We start from the raw sequence: 22,716 nt of genomic DNA, 5'->3' as shown, positions 1-22,716 counted from the left end.
ACTCGAAACGAAACTTTGTACGAAAACGATCCAAACCGACAACCTGGAATCCTCAAAACCTAAAAAACCACAATATATAATCTTACTATAATTTTGACTACTATCCAAATATTCAATCGAAATTGAAATCAGATCCTTACCCCGATTTTTGGGAAAGCCCAAAAATCCTCAAAATAACAATCTGATCCGCTAAAGTTGTAGAACTTCCTTCTCTGATCCCCGCAAGAACTTCCATTTTTAGGAACGGGCGTCGAACAGCGAAGATTCTTAAAGAGAGAAAAAAATTTCGTTGGTAGAGAGAGAGAGAGAGCTTTTGAGAAAAAAACTTAACTTCTAAGTAACCAAAATGGATATTTATAGGGTCTTTGACCGAGTCAAACTCGTCAATGAGACGGCATCTTCGTTGACGAATCAACCACACGGCTCATCGACGTAGCCATCCCTTCATTGCCGAGCCCAAGTTCCAAATATTTCTCTTACCCGCTCTGTATTTGCTCGTCGACGAGTCTCTGAATTTCGTTGACGAGGCTCTGAAGGACTTCGTCGAAGAATGTGACCCCTACGTCGACGAACCCAGCTTATACGGGTTTGGGTCTCTACAGTTGTGTTGTTGGTTGCCCCAAGTCCCCATCCTCATCTAATGCCACTATTAAATAAAAAGAAGAAAAACACAAATGCAAGCACCTTATTTGATATATTGAAATGACAATCTTTGTCTTCTTGGATATGTTATTAGTATTTATCGTTAACTTTATTCAAGTACTTTGTGCTCAAATTTAATTGACTGTTATACTAAAATATTATATTCTTCTAAAAATTAGGACAAAAACAGAGATCTCAATGAAGTTGTGAATGTTGCATATCTAGATAACACCTTGATGGGTCACCAAAAGTAATTGTTCTACACTAATAAAATTAAAATTAGAATTATTTTCCAACGAAAGAGAGTTATTACTTCATCTCCAAATGCGCAAAATATGCAGTCACATACAATTATAGAGTAATTGAACAAAATCTTGGGGAAAAAAAAAAAAAAAAGGAAAGTACTTAAGTATCATATATATGAGAACTAGAAGACAATGTCATTTGAAAGTTTTTATCCCATTGTATTTTACAAAGGGAATCACGTCCAATTGTGATACATTCAAGAATAGGATTTTATGCTTAACTTTAGAATGTCATGGATATAACTAATAATCATTAGATTGAATAATTATTAGGTGACAAATAGTACTAGGAAGAGGATGAAGCAAATCTAAAGAGTTTAATTACCTTCTTACAATGATAATAAACATGTTCTTGTTTCTTTTGCCTAATATCTAATGTTAGGTCCTCTTAATTACCTTATTTTATGGAATGTTTCTAACTATTTTTTGTCCAGTACTCATGTTTGCTTTAAAATTTCTTTGGTATTTGGTATGTTCAATTGATTTCGTATATACATGCACACGCACACTCGCGCACACATGTATATTTATATATTTCAACAATAATGATCCACACAAAGGAATGTAAAATTTAAAATTTCATTCATAAAAGGGTCACCACGTACAAAGCACACGCACCAAACTAGTATAATAAATATGCTAAGAGCTAGGCATGAGCTAATCTAGCAAATCACATAGATTATAAGTTTCTACCTATGTACACGCATGCCAATAGATGGGTCAAGGAAGGGGATGAATGTTTTAAGTAATTGAAAAAGTGAAAATATTCTAAAATAAAGTTTTAATAGTTAATAATTCACTCTTGTGTTATCATGTCAACTTTACTTATACGATAGAGATTGAACTGGGTTATAATTTAGTTAGGATTTTATCACAAATTCTTTATCTTTTACTCTTCTTATAATACCGCTTAAGGGTGGATATATCATCCACATAGTATTGCTACCAACATTGAGTAAGGTGGGGGCTTAATAGGGGCAAATGACAATGGCCACAATTAAATATTAGTTAATGATAAAAAAAATTTCATGCCTAGAGATCCTACTAAAATTGGAACAAATGCATATACAATCGAATTCACCTATCATTCCCCATATTAACCATAAGAAAAATCATGACTAAAGGAGAGTTAGTTATTATTAAAAAAAGTGGGACTGACAATATCTATAAAACTGTATTTGATTGCTTTTTTAAGAAGATTGAAAGAAACCTTTTAAATTAAGAAAAAAAAAAATGTTGAAGCAACTCTCCATCTCAATCTCTCTCTAAGGATTAAGTAATTATACATATTGACTTGTTTCAAATTGAAAGAAAGACATTAGTGAGAGTTATACAAACAAAGTTGTCCAAAAGTTCTCTTTAATTTGATCTTTTTTGTATTGCCCTTCTTTTGCAAATTAAAAAACTTTTGAGAGATTTTAATTCTTTTAATATGACTTTGATTCTTATGAGCTTAGTACATCGTCTAAAAGTAGTCCACGTGATATGCAGGGTTAAGTACATCATATGAGGATGTTCTCTTTGCTGGTTTATGGAGAATTGATAATGTAGTTTGGTTTAGTGTTTATCACGAAGAAGATTGAGTTTAATTAAAAGCTTAAGAAACGAGCACTAAGTTTGAGAATGAACCATTACAAAACACTTGTCTCTCTCTATTTTCTTCTTTTAGGAATTGTTTGGTATTTGAGTTGAATAGTATGAGAACTACAAATTTTAAAAAAAAAAAAAATTAAAACTAATAACTTGTTTAGTTAGCATTTTCAAAACTAAAATAAATTAAAAACCTAATTGAATTCATACCCATTTGTCTTTAAATTAAAATAAACAATTAAAAATATGATCAATTAAAATAATAAAAAAACAATATAATATATATTAGAAAATGTTAGGTGCACGTGTATGTGAGATTGAATATAAGAACATGGGAGGCTAACTTGAAGGAGGAAGGAGATTTTCATTTCACTGCATAAGGAGAGGAATTTTATTGGATGGGATAAAAAAATGATATAATACAACATAATTTGCATCTTCACATCACATAGACATTTGGTACATTAATTCTCCATCACATATACCAAGATTTGGTCTTGAAACGAATCAAATCTTAAATATTTGAATTGACAACTTGCTTAAGAAAGTCATTCTTTCCAACTATGCTATTTTAGAAAGGAGGTAATAACTAGTTTCAATCTCAAATATGTTCGAGCACAACTATATTATAATTGTCACACGCATGCAACTCACACAGACATATTATTAAATATTATTCTTTAATATATATATATATATATATATATATATATATAAACATGACCCTGTTCTAAAATTTTTACCAAATTTAATATCTTAGCCTAATTATTAATATACATTATTGAATACTCATTAATCTTCATCTAAGGTCCATAATGTGTGATTTTTTAAAAAATAAATAAATTTTAAGCGCTATTAAATAATTTCAATTTTACATTCTAAAAAAAAAATTACAAACCGACATAAAGATATAGATTCTATGGAAGGTGAATCAAAATGAAACGACCCTGAATTTAAATGGCATCTATGTACATATATACGAAATTTTAGCAATTTACATTTTTTAAAAGTTTAAAAAAAAAAAAAAAAAAACATGATTTAGTAGTGTGAGAATTAAATTGAGATGAGTTGGGTCTAAAAAAAAAAAAACAACTACTGCAATATGCTCCAAAATGCATTATAAGGAGATTTGATGGAAAAACTAAAGTTGTATACCTTGTGTCCTTTCATGTTTCTTGCTTTTTTGACATTGCAGATCCAAGTGGGGATCTTTAAGATTCCCACTCTATATATATCTAAAAGGATAATTAGTGAATGCCATTGTTTTGAAAACCAATGGCACTTATATTTCATATCACAAATGCTTTCATTTACATCCAACCTCTTTTTCTCACACAAAATAAAGAACAAAATTTATTTACTATTTCTTCTTAATGTTTGATTTATTACATATACATCTGCTCGTATATGAGAAGTGGCTTGATGCAATTTGGTGTTGTTTTCTTTTCCCTCTGTGAATGAATAAGCAAAAGAATTGCTTCTATTATTACTTTGTTCTAAATTTTCTATATGGTAATGTTTGAAAGTATGAATCTAAAGATTTAATTTAGATTTATATGAAAATTTAGTGTTAGTATAGTATTTTATTTAAATTCTTATAAATGTAAAGTTAGAAATGGCAAATGAAGATTGTGCAATTTGATATATATGCTATCCCCTCTCCAGTCTCTTTCACCCTCATATATCACAAGTATTTGCAATACTATATGTAGTATGTGATGCAATGAAGCATTGAACTTTCAAAACCAGCTAAAGCTGGTAGGGGATATAGAATGAGAGGATACAAAGTATGTCTGCTAATCTTATATGTATGTTGCATATTGATTAAAGATAAATGAGAAGAAAGAAAAATAGAAAGAAAGAAAGAATAGCATATTAAAACCTAGTCAAATAAAATTTTAAGGGGAAATCATTTATTTGCATTTGAGAGCTTAGGGTTCAAATTTTAATTTTAATTTTATAAAAAATTTAAATAAAATTTATTCAGCCTAATTTGGGTCTTTGGATCCATTCCAACTAAACTATATTACTCGACACAGATAATATTATCTACGTAGATGAGCTAGTTAGGTCTAGTATAAGTAATCTAAAATCTAGGTAAATGGAACAAGAGTCAATAAAACAATATTCAGATAAATTAATAGTACATACAAGCTTGAAATGATTGGTAACATGCATGCACACACACACAGAAAATTTCAACTTGCCAGCAGTCTAAATTATTCTTTTTGCAATTTTTACATAATAAACTCTATGATAGATCACAAATGTAAATTGGATTAAACCAATTAACAAATCAAATGCATTTTTAAAATGAAAAAAAATCATTTCCACAATGCATGCAAAATGGAAGCAATCGCAGTTGGCATGTATTAATTTTCTGTACTACAAATGAATAGTGTGTGACATTAATTACTAGTGTTGGGAGCCTTGGAGGTATAAGGGAATAGCCATCAAAGTGTGGAGATTTTTCCAAGGCAAAAAATGTGAGAGCGTGAAATGAATCCATAACATGGTTCATGAAACATGAACTTCTACTACTAGCAACCTGTGACATCTTCAATATATATATACAAGTACAATCAAAACTCCAGTTCCCAATCCCACATTAATTGTGAGAGGAAAAGATTTGAGTGGCTTAATTGTGTAAGTTTGATTTGTGAAAGGAAACACATCCTATAGCAGATCAAAACCTCAGTTAATTACTAATTCGACAACTTGGGCTAAGCATTTAATTTGGAATTGTTTGATTTGATCTACCTGCAAGCTCTTGAACTTCTGGGTTTGGTCCCCGTTAACATCAGAAATAGTCATCTCCTTATATATATAGACACCATGCCATACATATGTCGTTGATATGTTCTAGATTTTGGATATATAATAGATAGTGATTATACATATACCTCTTATAATTAATGCATGAACCACGCATAGTACTTAGACTAGCTAGCCTATAAATAACAACAGAAACTATATTCATCACAATATCACCAAATAAGGATTTGGTATAACTCGATCATGTGACATCTCGTTTATTAAAACGCAATGGGTGTGTGACTGTGACCCCCTTTCTAACAAATCTTAAGGTGACACATCAGTTCGCAATATATAAGATTTTCTTTTGATGAATAGTAAGGTTCTGATTATGATTGATTAGATTTGTTTATGAGTTTATTGCCTATGAACCAATCATTTTGTTGGGAAAAAAACGCCGGGCACTAACTATTCTGAAATACCCTAATTAAGCAATACGCAGAAAAAAAAAATGTAGTGATGATATACATGGAAGCTGATTGATCGAGTTGATCTCGAGTCTAAGTGAGTGGACAGTGAGCTAAACCGGCCGTTCCAATTAACCAATGAAAATTAATGGCAGGATGGAGACAGAATTCAACTCATGCAGCTGATTCAGGCATCTGCCTGATATATAGCGCAAAAAGCTTAACCCAAAGCATCAAAATTAATAAACAATTTCAGAAACAAAAAATTAAGTGCACAAATAACAACATGAAGATGCTCAAAGTGTGGTTTCATACTTTCATCGGTGCAAATAGTGCATGCATACCATAGATAGAATGAGGAGGAGAAGATGTTTTAGAATGTAAATGAAGTCATTGGGAACATCAACACTAGAGTTTAACAACCATGCAATTTACCGCGATGGGGACTGGTGATGATCCATGATGAAAATATAATAATTAAATCCAGAATATATTTCTGCCAGAAATTGCATAAAATCTGAAAAAAAAATCCCAATTTATCGATCTGATGTTATACAGCACAAATCATGAATTTTCAGAAACCAGTCGCCGAGTTTTTTCTGTGATTAAAATAAAAACGGGGAGAAACTACAGAAAACAAATCGCATCAGCAGAAATCTCAACAGACCTGTAAAAGCTCAAATTGATCGAACCTCTGAAAAGAAGAAAAAGAAGAAAATATGACAAACAAGATTTTAGATTTTAACTAACAGTAGAGTTCATCGTGCAATTTTATAGCATAAAATCAAGTAAATTCAGAAAACATCGTGAGAAAACGCATATACCTGGGAAGGATTAGTGCGCCAATTTGGAGCCACTGATGGAAAATTCCGAAGGGATCGCATGATCCGATGAGCGAATAAAACTCAAAGCCATGAGCATCGGATCAATGCGATCCCTTTGGAACTCTCCACCTGCACCAATTAATTCCGAACCGGCCCAAGAAAAAGCTAGAACCGCCGTGGCGACGTCTTGCGCTGCGGTCCGGGGAGGATAAAGATCCGAAAACCGGTGGTGGATTGGGTTTTGATTTATAGGAGATGAGAAGAGATCGAACAGAAGAAAGATTGGTTGTTTTTACGTTACTGTTACGCCTTTGATTTTATATGTGAACGCGTTTGGTGTGACGAGGTGGTTAGGCAGCCTGAAATAATATGCTAAAAGAGGAATTTTCCAAGTTCAATTACTATTCTACCCATCAGAAATTACTTGCTAATTTGTCTTTTCCAAATGAAACTACCGTTGTATCCTTCTGAATTATTTGCTAATTTTTTTTATTATAATTGTATTTTTTTATGAAAAAAAAATTTATTTTTGTGCCCTATTTGCGCCGTGACGCTATAGTGCCGGGCCACATGATGAGTCATGACACTCCCAAGTGTTTTTTTTTTTTTCCTTATTATTATTATTTTTTTAACATTCATTTTGAATTTTAAAAATAAACATTGTCTCTACCATAATATTATATTGAATTTGTTACACCGAGTGACAACTACCAAGATTACATATTAAGTAATTAGACTTAAGAAAATATTGTTTTACGCAGAATTGAAAATTTCTTTATTATATAATTTTTTTTACTTTTTTTCAAATAATTAGTTAGAATATGATATGAGATATTTTATATCTAAATCTTTAATAATAAAGACTTACAAAACTAATGGTAAGAGAGCATCTGTCTTCTATCTAATTCAAAAAAATAGAAGAGAAAGTAATGATTAAGTATTTAAGAGGGGTGGTTCAATGGCTCATAATCCTTAAAAATAGTTTGCTCTCTCTTATAATTATTTTTACTATTCAGTGAGTACTACATATCAAATTCATTTCTATTTAGAGGCATCTTGACCCAAGAGAAAACAAGTCATTCCAACTTTAACCCGTTCATTATCCTTAAACACCTATTTGCAATTTTATTGTTTTGATTTCAAGATTGAACTAGGTATAATAATTTTAAAGGATCTTTTTTTTGCTTTGAATAAAGTAAATATTAAAATATAAAGTTTAAACATTCCTATCCGAAAGTTTTTAAGACACTTTCTTATGAGATTTTTTAAAGAAAGAAATTTAGGAGAATGCAAAAAAGATAGAAGTGAAGTTGATGAATGAACAACCATCACCTCATTCAGAAAAAAAGAAATTTGCATTGTCGACATTACCCACAGTCTAATGTGATCCTATTCCTTTTCTCCTTCTAAACAAGGATAAGTTACTTTACAAAACTTTGGGAGGTAATCATTATGCATTATTAAAATATATCAATATTAAACATATGTAATATATAAAATCTCACTTTTATAATATGAATTAATAATATTACAAAAGTTCGACTAAGCTTGCGACCAACATTACAAAAATCAAACTTAACTTGTCAAGTTACTCAATTAGCTTGAGCCCAACTTAAACTAAAGTATAAAGTTGAATCCGGGTAAGTATAAAGTTGACTTACTCGCACTGCTAAATGGAACACATTTGGTTCGTACACAAACTGTTTAAGTTTATAGAGCTAGTTTTTAACTTTTGTTTTTTAAGTTAAGAATTTGAACCCTTCTCAAAAACTAAAATTTACACTTTTTCTATCATTTGATTTTACAAGCATCAATATTTTTAAGAGCTAACAATTGTCCATGCATTTATATATGTTTCCTGACATATCCATTTTAGTCATTTTATACATCTTCGCCAACTTATGTCTCTTTTTCTTTCTGCCTCCTCTTAAACGTCAACTTTTTCTTTCCTATAATTTTTTTTTGCCAAAAAAATAAACAATTTTAATAGCATCATAAACTAATTCTTTTTTGTAAGGCTTTTTTTTAGAAGTTTCTTTTAAAGGGATCAAATTAATTATAATGCAATCTTTATTGATTTGGATATAAAAGAAATGACAAGCAAACTTTATCTTTTATCTCACATTTTCCCTTACGTTTCACGAAAGTCCACTTCTCTTTACAAACTTCTTGGATTAATTAATTAAAATATATATATACACACGCACCACCACCTAAACACATACATAAAAAATTAAAATTGGGAAGAAAAAATCCGTGACGTTGGCATGATAAATACTTTGATAAAGAGATGGCCAAAGCATGATCAACATTATACGCAAACAAGGCTCATTTGTAGATTATTTGACAACCAAGAGGTTGCTTTTTCCATGTGGACCCTCCAAAAGAAAGTGTTTACGCTTTTTAAAGTTCTTTTCCTTTTCTTTTTTTCTCATGAACCAAACAACCATTTTTACTGCTTAAAAGCATAAAATTCATATTTTATATCTAAATCAATTTATTTATAAGTTTTGGATTTTATTTGAACAAAACTTAAATTTCATGTCACTAAGTTGGGCTTTGGTGGAGCCTAGTTGCGTTCGATCTGAATGATGACCCGACTTTTCTTTAATGAGATATTTCTATCCTAAAGTTTAGTCCATGGAGGAAAGAAAGAGAGTATTGTATCGCCACACTCTCTGTATTTTCTTCCTAATAATAGTGAAATTCCTACAACTCCGTGGACGTAGGCAAAATTGCCGAACCACATAAATATTGTCTTGTATGTGATTGATTTTTCTTTGGCATATACTCGTTCTCTATTTTGTTTCTCACAGGTTTCAAAAATTTGTTATTAAATTCCCAACAATTTTCACATGAATATATTAAAGTTTTCTAATAATTCTTCATTATGGTGATACCCATTATCATTGACGATCAAGTCAAAAAATTCTTATAATAATATCTCAAGCTTTTATATATTGAGCTAGTTATAATAAAAATTTTATAGAACTAGTTATTGCAACAAATTTAGCTAACATTTTAACTTTTTATGCATATATTAAACTCATGTTCAGAATATCGAGATTGAATTATGACACTAATATACTAAAAATAAGAATGAATTCAACATTTTAGGAGTTGCATATTGAAAACCATTTTGTAGGACTAGCTCAATTATCATTCTTAAACCTTTGAATTAATAAAGCCAAATAGGAATGTGAGAATGCAGTGAGAGAAATAGTTCTTAATAACTTAAAGAATCCAAACACATGAATGTAAATGAACTAAGAATGGGAATGATAAACTGAGATTTCTAATCTCACTCATTCCTATTAGAGAATGAGACCTAAGATAACAAAGGTGGACACTAATTAGACAAGTTTTTTATTTTTTTATTTTTTTAAAAAAATACTTAAGTAAATATATAAAACTACAAACAAAAATTTTAAGGATCTATTTAGTTATAGAAAATAGTTTTTAATTTATATTTTAAAATTTTCTAAAGAATTGCAAGATTATAATTTCCTTTTCAGTTTCTTTTTGATATTTGAGCCAAAAATTTAGAAAGCACTTTTATTTTTTTTCTAGATACTCTATGTAAATATTAAAAATTTTAAAAAAATTAATGTGATAGTTCTATAATAACTACAAAATATAAAAATTATTTTCCACGAATGATGGGCTGAACAGTTTCTAATGGTCTCCATCATTTGTGTAAATTACCAAACATGTTTAAAATGATAAAAGCATCTAAGTTTTAATTTGGAGGAGGAAACCACATACTAGAGAATAAATTGTACCAAAAAGGAATGACCTTTTTTTCCCCTGCAGGGCCCAAATGGGACAGTCAATAAGACCAACTGTTTGGCAAATCATGAATCACATTCATTGCATATTCAAAAATGATGTTATTAACCCGAACAAGAGAGCTATCATCATTTTTAGAAATCATTACTCACCCTAAACCCTAATCCTTGCAAGCTATGACTAAAATTCAACACCTAAGGTAGGGCAAGCATCTAAAATAGTTCTCCACTTTATCTTTCTCCAATTGCTTTTTATTTTTATTATCGAAACTTCAACATGAACAAACCCTTCAGATCCATCCAAGCATCACAATATCCCAAAAAAGGAAATAATCCTGCCCGCCTATTGACACATTCCTGATAATTCACTAGGCAAACCAAAAGTGAGGAATCAAACCTAAGACCTCGAGTTCACTAAAATCCAACTTTGCCCTCACCTTTTAAGCAAACCCAGTTGATAATTCTTCTATTGCATATTACATATATGAAAGAAATTTTTTCCACTTTAATGCGTGTTTCTTTTTCTTTCTTTTTTTCCCTAGAACTATCCAATTAAAAGTATTACGCAGCGCTTGTATGATAGAATAGAATGAGTTAAAAGTGAAATAGAATAATATATTCGGTCATATAAAAAAAATAAACTAACTGATCTCATTCTATTATATTCTTGAATACCAAACATCATGTTAGTGAATAGAAAAAGACAATTGCAAAATGAACAAGTGCCATATATTTCATGACAGATCCATACATGTTTATATCTCATACATAAACATCCCTAGTTAATCTACAACTAATAACTAACTCACAGCTATTTATATATTTTTGTCTGCCTACTTTTAATACCTTAAAATTTAACATAAAAAATATACTTAAATTGATTATAAAAGTTAATAAAAAATAAACAAGTAAAAAAAATTAATTAATCTTGCATCCGATGACTACTAAAAACGAGTTATGGTTATTGGTAGGAACCGAAAGGTTTCAAGTTCAATATTCGTTTCGTGTCCAAAGTGATATATTGCAAATAATTCTCTATGCTTTCCAAAGTTCAATACTCATTTCCCACCTAAAGTTAGCTATTGTATTCAATTCTCTATGCTTACCAAATATTTTGGTCATCTAAGTTGTAGTCATGCCTATAATTAGGCTCCTACCAACTATACGCTAACTTTGAAATCATCTAAAGTTCAACTATTTCCTATCATTTTAATTGTTAAAAAAAAATATATATATATATATATATATATATATAACAACAAATTTTCTCGTACTTATCATAAAACTCAACTTCTTTTTTGCAAAATTCAATGCAAAGTTGCACCTTAAGAAGAGACACTATTAGTAAACCCCATGGTGCGGTTCAGGTGGTAGTGCGGGTTGCAGGAGTGTCTTTCACGAGATCAAATGTTCAAACCCTTTTGGGCTCATTTCCGTCCCTGAACTCCTGAATTTACCCTCCCTTTGGAGTTGTGGGGTCAACTTCAAGGGGCACAGGATTAGTCACGTGAACCGTAAAACGGACGCGTGGATATCCGGTGCGTAATCCCAAAAAAAACACTATTAGTACTCTTAAAAACCTGTTGATGCTTCTATCACACATTGGAATAACAAATTAACTCTCTAATATTTTGGCTTTTCTCCGACAAAGTGAAGACTCAAAAAAAAATGCATTTGAATTATTTTGAAAAAAAAAATAATAATAAGTGGTGCCAATAAATTTTTTAAAGTGCTAAATATTACCCACTCACCATAATTTTTTTTTTTTTCCATTATTTTGGGTACAATAAGAGACTAACAACTAAAGATTTATTTTTTTTTTTCGACATTGAAACCATTTGTTGAAGAAAATAATCCTCCTCATGCATTAATCAAAGGGCATGGTAGGTATTATGGTGTGATGGGCAAGCTGATGGGACTCCCCATTGGTTTCAAGGCGGGTAAGAGTTGCAATCAAACAGCTATTGCTGTTAGGAAGAAAATCAGCACCTCATCCATCCAAGACTCTGACCCTCTCTCTCTCTCTCTCTCTCTCTCTCTTCTTTATTATCTCTACTCGTCCATATTCCATCCATTAATAGGATTGAGAAAGGAGAGCAATTCCTCCACATTCTATGATTCTAAACCCAATTCATTTAAGTTCACTCAACCACCCACAAATAAACATGGTGGTAAAGAGTTTCAGAACCTTTTTCTCCAAATATTCTCAAGCGGGGAAGTTTTTCGTGTGGCAAACAAGCCCGTGATGTTGAATAAAACACACAAGAGCTAATATGAATTTCCTTTCATCATCTTCTTGCTCCTATATATTTTGTGTTTTCTACTTCCTCCCAAGTAATCCCCTTACCTCGCTTTGCTTCCACAAGTTCCACTACCAATCAATTATTAATAGCGAAATAGAAAATGTAAAATCATGCGTAAAGACAAAAGAAACTAGAACAGGACAAAAAGAGAATACAATAATTTTACGTGATTTGCCAGCATACCCACCTTCACCAAAACAGGTTAAATTTTCATTATGCATAGATTCCAACTATACTCTACTCAAAATACTACCAAAATGTCAATATATATGTATATATATTCAACTTCGAAAAGAGATAATAGTACAAATTTTTAGACCTTAAAGCATCCTCACCTTGTTCCCAAATTTTTTCAAAAGATAATTTTTAAAAAGTAGGTGAAAATGAATAGACATGGTCAAATTGAGTGGCAAACCTGAGTAGATAACCAAATGCCGAAAGACAAATGCCCCAATGTTTGACAGCCTACATTTCAAATCTTAAATTTGAATTCGTCTTATATACATTTATGTTAAATTTTGATCAAATCCACACAAATTTAAACCTAAAAACTGAAATTAAACCTCCCAAACACAAATCAAGCATCTGTTTGAGACATTAAACTATCATATTAGATTTGAATTTCTGTAGATCTTACCAAATATAAATTTGTATCGAGTTTTATATTAAATTTCATCTAAATTCACATAAACTATTAGAACACAGGGATGTCAACAAAAAAAAAAATAGCCACCAGTAAAGATGTGGGAAAACACAAAATAAAGCCATTAATTCTCACTACTACTGCAGTACCACTATAGTACTATCGGTTGCATGAAATTGTCTTGAATGATTTGTAAGAATCCAACAGGTGCTCAGTCATGTCCATTCATTATAAGATACAGATTCACAGGGCCACAGGCAAGTGTTCCACACGCCTGGACTCTCTCTCTCTCTCTCTCATGTGAGGTGCTGGGAGTAATCCCAGAAGCGTTAAAAACCAGCATGAGCAGATTTAATGCAAATGCTGCCCCACAAGCATGCCCCGCATGATCCCGTAGCTACGCACTTGCATCAGTATGTCTCCTCGATTCAGCACACGTGGGGTCCGTGGGCGACCCTGCTCTCCCCTTTCTCTAAAGAACTTCCAAGTCTTCTTTTTTTGTTATATTTTTTTATTTTTCGTCTCCATCTTTACTAGGTTGTCAACTCTTCTGATTTATCATCCCACATTATAATGAAGATTTCATGCCATCATTACTTTACAAAAAGAAAATAAAATATCCCAGACGAGGAACTGAATATGGGTCATAAAAATCGTTCTCACGAAGCAGAGACATCAAGCTAAATATCAGCTAGGAAGATTTTTCTTCTCCTCAATTAAAAACTGCTACTGACTTTTGGGTTTCTAGGCCTAGAATGATTCTCACACCAACAAAAATTAAATAAAAGGAAAAATAAGCGATTATCATTACTTAGAGATCATTATCATCCAGCATTTGTCAATTAATAGACAAAGAGTATCTTTGAGGTAACGGCATACAGTGTTCCTTTCTGTTTCGGGTTAGACAGAATGAGAACCATAATTTCTGCTTGAGGGAGAGGAAAAAAAAAAGATGATTTTGTCAACAGTATGATTATTGATACCCAAAACGTGTCAGCTTGGCAAGGGTTTTGGGCCATCAGATTTGCCTTTATTTAAAGGACCATTGATGCCATCAAATACCAAGAAAAGTGTCAGCATACTGCCAATAACTCCATGACCAACATCTGATGATGTAAAGAACAGTACCCCTCAGGGACCACCCATCACATGGGCATTTTATAGAGGTATAAGAGATTTAAAGCAGTTCACAGGATCAACATGGGGGATTTCATATTAAAGGATGTTCAGTCACTATATTTTGTACATATTTCACAAAATTAAACAAGGGTAGCAAGTAGATTTAGTACAAACCTGATTACAAAAGTGTCGATGCAGTGCTGTGTCATCTGACTCTTCTCACCATGCATTTTAGTGCCTTCTCACCCATGCTTTGGGCTGCAGAGGACCAATTCCTGCCAACTGAAAGTTCAATTTTTCACCAGAACAGCATGCGACTAAACCACAACTAATGATAGAGCAAAGAAAAAGTAACAGCGTAATGGGAAGGGGAAAAAACACTAATAAGGAAGGATTCACTGTAGAGAGCTCACTGTTGGATTGCAACATTTGGTAGACAGTAAATTGGTTTGCTCTGAACATATATGGAATGTTTATCAAAAGATGAGTTATACACCATTAATGTTCTAATGTAGACTACAAGTATAATGCCCCTCAGGTGCTTCCAGCTGCTGTATACTTTCCACAACTTCTCCAGGTCAGAAATATGATTTCAATGAGTTACATCAGCTTCAATGCAAGTGTTGTAACCTTCATCAACGGAGAAAAACTAATGCAATTTTTTTTCTAGGCAAGGAGGGAGTAGGAGGAAAAGGGAACAGAATATCAGTTACAGCTTATTTGCTACAGGCTGCAGCAGATACATGAGCTAAGAATAGTTGGTGGAATATCAGAGGAACATAATGTGTCTAGACGTTGCTTAAACATATTATTAAATGATAGCAAAGTTTGTCTGCCAATAACAATGTTTGTGAAAAGCAATTTTCATTTTTTCACCAAGGCATCATCCCTCAAAAATCAAAGAAATACAGAATTTTTCATAATCTTTCCCTCAAAAATCAAAGAAATACAGAATTTTTCATAATCTTTCCCTCAAAAATCAAAGAAATGCAGAATTTTTCATAAATCTTTCCCTCAAAAATTCATGATGATTTATGCTTCTAACTGGTATGTAAAATAGAAAGATACTTTCAAAATCACCCTATTTCCCCCCACAAGTGATGACAGGAGAACCTAAAGAAATTGGTCAGATTAGCTGCCACTTGCACTTCCTCAGGCAGGACAGACATGAAGCCTTACAACAATTGCACCATTGAGCATTAGTGATGACATGGGGGCTGAAAAATGGGACCACCTTTTGAAGAATACGGAGCAAGACAAATGAATGTAAAAATGGGAGACACGCAATATACCACCGTTGCTTGGCATTCCATCATCAACACAGTCAAATCGCATATTCAATTAATGAGAGCACATGGAAACAAGCACATTCTCAAGCATAACTAAACTTCTATTTGTGAATTAATTCACTTTTGAATAACTGAATGTCAAACCACACTAAATGTCCTCTTGGTGTACCTCAGATTGGTATTTTGGGATTGAAATTCTTTAAAATTTTGGAGACCTAATCCAACTTTGAAGTAACTAAAGTTTGGCCTCAAGCAAAGTTTAAAATCTTGGCTGGAGTTGCAGATATGCCATCATGATGGCTGGGAGATATGGAGGCCCCACATTATCACACATTCACTTTGGATTTTGATATGCATCCCCAATGACAATGAGTACCAAAGACAATCATCATTGGTAGCAATAATGAACACTTAAATTACCCTGGGGGTGGGGGGCACAAGAAGAGAGAGGGCAAGCGTGTAAAACTCAAAACCTCAAAGTCCCCATCCAAATGTGGAGGACCTGAAAGTTCACAACTGCAGAGGCAAGGCTGTGAACATATTGTCCCATGCCCCCACGCGTTACCTTGACATGGAACTGGAGCCTTGTGCACAGCGACACTGAGAGTTGCAATTTCTTTCTTTTTATACTGTTAGAGGTTATTTATGTCTTTTAGTATTATTAAGTGTATTAGTGTGTTATAGTGAGAGTTAGTAAGGGTATTATTATCATTAGAATGCATTTAATTTGTAGTATAAATAGAGGGAGACACCTATCTTCAAGTTAGGTCATTCATTTTAATCAAAATATCAACATGGTATCAGAGCATGATCCAACCTAAACCCTATTATACTCGGCCGTCACCCTAAAACACATTCCCATTGCTGCCCTTCTCAGATCCACCTCCATCCATCATTATTTCACAAAACCAACCATACACCCGAACACAGAACCCTCCGAAGCCTACCCCCACAAAACCCCATCGCTGGAAAAGGCCCCACGCGCCAGCCAACTGCTGGTAGTGCTGAACCCACGAACCGGAGCATGAGAGAGTTTCCGGCCACCTTTTTCCTCTTTTTTTTTCCCTCCGCCATGTTCTGATTCCTGCTCTAGACAATATTATAAAGCTGTTGGGCATTTTTTTTTTGCTCAAAAATCCAACCTTTTTTGACAATGCACTCGTGGTAAACACTTAATTTATGTCCGGTGTTTGTAAAAGCTTCTTTGTGAGTTTCTTGGAGCAGTGGCACTGTTCGTAAGTCAAGTTGTGAGGCTGTGGCAGTGTTATATCAGTAGTTGAGTCGTTCACCTTGTCTGTGGTTGTGTTGGTGCTTCACATAGTTTGTGATAGTCCCGATTAGTTTTGATTGTCCTTCTTATTTGACATTGGTGTGGCTACAAGTTTGTGAGTGTCGGGATGGAGTCTACGAATCCCAAAACTATGTTTCTTACATCGCTGCCACAGACAACGACACAAAAGTTGGATGGAAAGAATTATGTTCAATGGTCTAAAGTTGTTCAAGTTTATTTAGCAGAATTAGGAAAATATGACCACTTATTCCAATCTAATCCTTCAGATGAGAAGAGAAAAGAAGTGTGGATTCGAGAAGATGCCTTGATTGTTTCCCTCTTATGGAATTCGATGAAGCAACAGATTGCACAGATGTGTATGCATCTAGATACATGCAAGGAGATTTGGGATTATGCCAAGCTTCTATAATCCAGTAACATTACACGTACATATGATTCATCCCAGGAGTACTTTCAGTTACAACAAGGAGGTAGGAGCATTTCAAATTATTTTGGAGAGATGAAGCGTATTCATGAGGAGCTTAACGTTGTGCAACCTATAACTATCGACCTTTGTGAGATGTAGAAGCAAAGGGAGCAAATGACAGTCCTTCGGGTTCTAGCAGGCTTGAGACCCGAGTTTAAGGCAGTCCAGTCCTAGATACTTAGTAGTATCAAGCTGCCATCATTTGCCGATGTTTACTCTTGTGTCCTTCGTGCTTCCTTTAGCACGCATTCTCCAACTCTTGCATTTGGCTCAAAGAGGATAGCCTTTGCTACATAGGGTGATTCTAGTTCTCTGCCAAACAACTGCAAAAGTTATCGAGGTGGTTTGAGCGGTCGTGGTAGAGATGGACGAGGTAGAGGCACTTCTCGTAAATACACTCATTGTGGACAAAGTAATCATACTATTAAGTAATGTTCGGATCTTCACGGTAGAACTTCACGTGTTGCCAATGCAACCACCATCGACTCCACACCTTTGGAGCTGAGTGGGAGGCAACATAATGTATTTATGTTAGAGGAAGAGTATTCCAAGTTCCAACAGTATCAAGTGTCACAACAAGCTCCTCTTCCCATTGCATCTCTTGCCCAAACAGGTAATCCTACAATATGCCTGTCATCTAGTACTTCTCATCCTAGTCCTTGGGTCATAGACTGCGCTTCCACTGATCATATCACGGGTATACCTAGCTTCTTCTCCACTCTTCAATATCCTACAAATTTACCTTGTCTAACTCTTGTTGATGGATCCACCACTGCAGTCAAGGGAATTGGGACTATAAATCCCACTTCTTCTATTTCTCTTCCTTCGGTTTTGTATATTCCCAAATTTCCTTCCAAGCTTATGTCTGTTAGCAATATTACTAATCCATGAATTGTTCAATGACATTCTTCCTTGATTCTGTGGTTATAAAGGATTTGGAGACGAGGAAGACGATTGGTCGAGGGCGTGAAGCTTACGAACTTTATCACTTTGAGCCGCTATCTCCTTCTACCGCCTGCACTGCTGCTGCAGCACCTCTCCAAATTCATTGTCATCTTGGTCATCCTTCATTGGAAAAGTTAAAACATCTTGTTCCTAATTTAAGTTTTGTGACTAGTCTTAATTGTGAGTCTTGCCAGTTGAGAAAGCACTATCATGTCCCTTTCACTCTCACATCAATAAACGGGCTGCAAGCCCTTTCATGTTAGTTCATTTTGATGTTTGGGATCCTAGTAGAGTTGGTTCCAAGTTGGGCTGCCAGTACTTCGTAACCTTTGTGGATGATTATTCAAGAATGACTTGGCAATATTTAATAAAAGATCGTTCCGAGTTATTTCATGTATTTTGTGCCTTTTGTTATGAAATAAAGACTCAATTTGATTTTCCAATTTGATTACTTCGAAGTGTTTTTGCAAGAGAGTATTTCAGTGCACAATTCACTACTTACATGACTCAGTTTGGTATTGTCCATTAATCATCCTGTGCCCACACTCCTCAACAAAATGGGATTACAGAGAGGAAAAATAGACATATCTTTGAAATCATTGGCACCTTACTTTATCAAATGCATATACCTAAAGTGTTTTGGAGTGATGTTGCACTTATTGCTTGCTACCAGAATGTCATCCTCTGCTTTTTGTGGTAAAATTCCCTACTCCATTCTCTTTCCTAATTCACCTTTATTCTCTCTACCTCCACGTATATCTGTGTGTGTGTGTCCTTTGTGATGAAGGACAGTTCTAAGTAGCCCTAATCCTACGGTTGACCCTCTTTGTAACACATGCACAATATCACAATCTATGGGAAGAATTGAATTTACCAAGCATGAACATCACAAACATATTCTAATTATCACAAGTTATTGAGATTTTGAAAACGTACATGACTTGGTTTAAAAGCCCTTAGTTGATCATTTCATTCAAGTAATCAAGTTCACTTTAAAAGATGTTATATTAGAAGTCTTAGATCACAAGTCCTAGCGTACAAATCAAAAACTCCTAAACACGGTACTAGCAAGCATGTTCATGTTAAAAATCTAGGAAGATTCAAAGAGAATGAACAAGGTTTTTCAATCAAGGATTCGGGTAGAATTTCAAGGCTTACAAGGTACTTTTAGGGGCTGTTTTAGGTGGTCACAAACAGAGAATTGAAACGATCTTACCAAAAGGTTCGGAATGACAAACACCAAGACGCACGAGTACTCGATCGCACCATAAACAAGCTTGTTGATCCTTAGGAATCTTGAGACAAGAATGAAGCTTGAGGAGGTTGTGGCAATGAGCTATGAAAGAGGAGTGGGCGTGTAGTGTTGATGATGACGTTGATGTTGTCGTGGTCTCTCACCACCCAATCTCCGGGGAGAAAGAACGTAGCCTCATACTACTCACTCACAAGGAGAGTAACAAGATTCACAAATTCAAGCAAAGGCTTCCCTTTTTTAATTGATAATGCAATGATCCCTTTTATAATACAAGTGATGGCATATTTATAGCCTTACATGCACATAACTTGCACATGGCTTCTTAAAAGATTAAAGAAAATACAAAAGTAAAATAAAACATTTAAAACATAGGTAATGAGGTTCCTAGGAAATAGTTTGTCATAGAAAATAGGTGCCTAGGAACTAGAATAATTATGACAGTGAAGTCTAGGAACTTAAAATGAAATAAATGCATCTTGAAAACCAAGACTCTTTGACTTGCAAGTTGTCACACTTCTTGAAAAACCAACACTCTTTGGTTTGCAAGTTGCCATCCTCTTTCCAAGCTAACTTCCAAGAGAAGCTTCAATTGCTGCAAATAAAGTTCACATCTAATGGTGGACTTCGAGTGGTCGTCCATATGTCACAATATCCGTGAAAGATACTCAAGGTGGATGTTGATTCCCATCATCTCTCCCTGGTCGAAAAGAATTCTCCTCCGGAGAATTATGTCGATAGTACTTGGTATACAACTCCGGGTTGAGACGAAGGACATCATCTTTAAGAATCCAACTACTTTATGATAGTAGTTTCCCTTTCCATTTGACCAGAAACTTTTGGTACATTCCAACTCGTGTGTTTGTTTTTTTAACATCCATAATGTCTTCAATTTGCTCGAGTTTCTTTGGTGGGACTAATGGTGGTGATAAAGGTAAATTTGGCTTTTTGGTGCAACTGGAGTTATGAATAGAGTAGGTTCATCTGCAAGGTTAGTATGGCTAGGTTCGGCAAAAGAATTAGCTTTTAGAAATGACGTTAGATCTTCAACATTAAATATATTGCTTATACCAAAATCAAAAGGAATATCTAACATGTAAGCATTAGAACTTATTTTCTTGAGAACTTTGAATGGTCCCATCTTTTTGGCATGAAGCTTTCTTACCTTTCCTAAAGGAATCCGTTTGGGGCAAAATCAAACCATAACCATATCACCTCCTAAAAATTCCTGCAACCTGTGATGTACATTAGTAATAGATGCTCATTACTTAAATTAATTTTCATTCTTATCTACGAATGTAAATCATGTATGTGCTTTGCAAATGTATCAGCCTACTCACTCACTCTAGACTCATGTGGTAATGCAATGAGATCTACAGGCTTCCTTAGATTATATCTTGTAACAACCTGAAATGGGCTAAGCCCTGTGGTCCTATTCATTGAACTGTTGAATGCAAACTCGGCCATAGGAAAGCATAACTACCAAGTTGTGATGTTCTCACCTACCAAACATCTCAATAGGCCCACAAGGCTCCTATTTACCACTTCAGTTTGCCCATCAGTCTGTGGGTGATATGCACTAAAAAATTAGAGCTTGATACCTAGTAATGCCCATAAGGTTTTCCAGAAGTAGCTCACAAACTTCGCATCCCTATCAGAAACAGTGGTTTTGTGAAGACCATGACGTCTCACTACTTCCCTGAAAAATATAGTGGCAATCATGTAGGCATCATGTGTTTTATTGCATGGAATAAAATGCGACATTTTTGAAAATCTATCCACAACAACAAACACTAAATCATTTTCCCTCACAGTCCTGGGGAGACCTAACACAAAATCCATACTAATATCCTGCCATGGAATGTGTGGCACGAGAAAAAGGGTATACAATCCTGAGGTCTGTTTCCTACCCTTTGTTTTCTAACAAGTACGGCATTGTGAAACAATCCTAGCAACATCTCTCTTTAGACTAGGCCAGTTGAACCTATCCTCAATCATAACTATGGTCTTATCTTTACCGAAGTGACCTGCAGTACCTCCAGCATGTAATTCCCAAATCAGCTGGTCACATAGAAATGTGGATGGGATACATAGTATAGCCCCTCTAAAAAGAAATCCACCATGAATCACAAAGTCTATGTGAGATCTAGGAACTCCCTAAAGCAAATCAAAAAAGATATCACAGAAATCTTTACACTGAGAGTACTGTTGCTTGATGCTATCGAAGCCAACAACTTTCACCTGAAGAGTCTATATGGTGGCTATAACTTGGCTCAAAGCATCAGCAGCCTTGTTCTAAACACCAGCTTGATTTTAAGTACAAAGGTGTACTGTTTTATGTACTCAACCCATATCATATGTCTATGACCTAGCGTCTTCTGAGTATGTAAATACCTAAGGGTCTGGTGGTCTAAGTACAAGACAAACTCCTAAGGAAGGAGGTAGTGTCTCCAGTGTCGCAGTGACTGTACTACAACATAAAATTCCCTGTCATAGGTAGAATACCGCCGCTTTACCTCATTCAACTTCTCACTAAAGAAGGCTATGGGGTGTCCCTCCTAACTAAGTACTCCTCCAATGCCTACACCTAAGGCGTCACATGCAACCTCAAATAATTTCTGAAAATTTAGGAGGTGTAGCAATGGTGCCTTAGTCATCAAATCTTTTATATCCAAAAAGGCTTTTGTCGCAGATTTCGACCATGTAAACTCTCCTTTCTCGAGGCAGTTTGTAATGGGGGCCATGATGATGCTAATATTCCTAATGAACCTCCTATAGAATGTCGCTAACCCATGAAAACTCCTTGCATCATGTATGCTCCGCGGAGTAGGCCAATCTCTAATGGCTTTAACCTTATCAGAGTTACAGAAACGCCATGCTCAGACACAACAAAACCAAGGAAGATGGCGTGTGTAGTCATGAAAGTACACTTCTTTAAATTGGCATACAACTTCTGCTATCTCAAAACCTTGAACACACTCCTCAAATGGACAAGGTGCTCCTTACTAGTATGACTATAGACCAATATATCATCAAAG

The 22,716-nt window shown here is 34.2% G+C and overlaps 2 long non-coding RNA genes across 3 annotated transcripts in view; both read right to left on the bottom strand.

The window, feature by feature from the left end:
* Positions 1–6,205: 6,205 nt before the first annotated feature.
* Positions 6,206–6,917, bottom strand: LOC131146731 (uncharacterized). The gene is made up of 2 exons (XR_009134448.1): positions 6,583–6,917; positions 6,206–6,452 (listed from the first exon to the last, which is right to left on the bottom strand). It is a non-coding gene; the product is annotated as an uncharacterized LOC131146731 (long non-coding RNA).
* Positions 6,918–14,098: 7,181 nt separating this feature from the next.
* The window catches only part of LOC131146730 (uncharacterized), a 29,681-nt gene continuing 21,063 nt past the window's right edge, over positions 14,099–22,716 (bottom strand). Inside the window, exon 2 of one of the 2 annotated variants that reach the window (XR_009134447.1) lies at positions 14,099–14,717. This is a non-coding gene — a long non-coding RNA (uncharacterized LOC131146730). The remainder of the gene's footprint in view (positions 14,718–22,716) is intronic. The other variant, XR_009134446.1, reaches the window with a different exon arrangement.

The sequence above is a fragment of the Malania oleifera genome, chromosome 13 (assembly GCF_029873635.1).
Source record: "Malania oleifera isolate guangnan ecotype guangnan chromosome 13, ASM2987363v1, whole genome shotgun sequence".
Lineage (NCBI taxonomy): Eukaryota > Viridiplantae > Streptophyta > Magnoliopsida > Santalales > Ximeniaceae > Malania > Malania oleifera.
The sequence above is the reverse complement of the archived record's forward strand: the minus strand, read 5'-3'. Positions and strand labels throughout refer to the sequence as shown.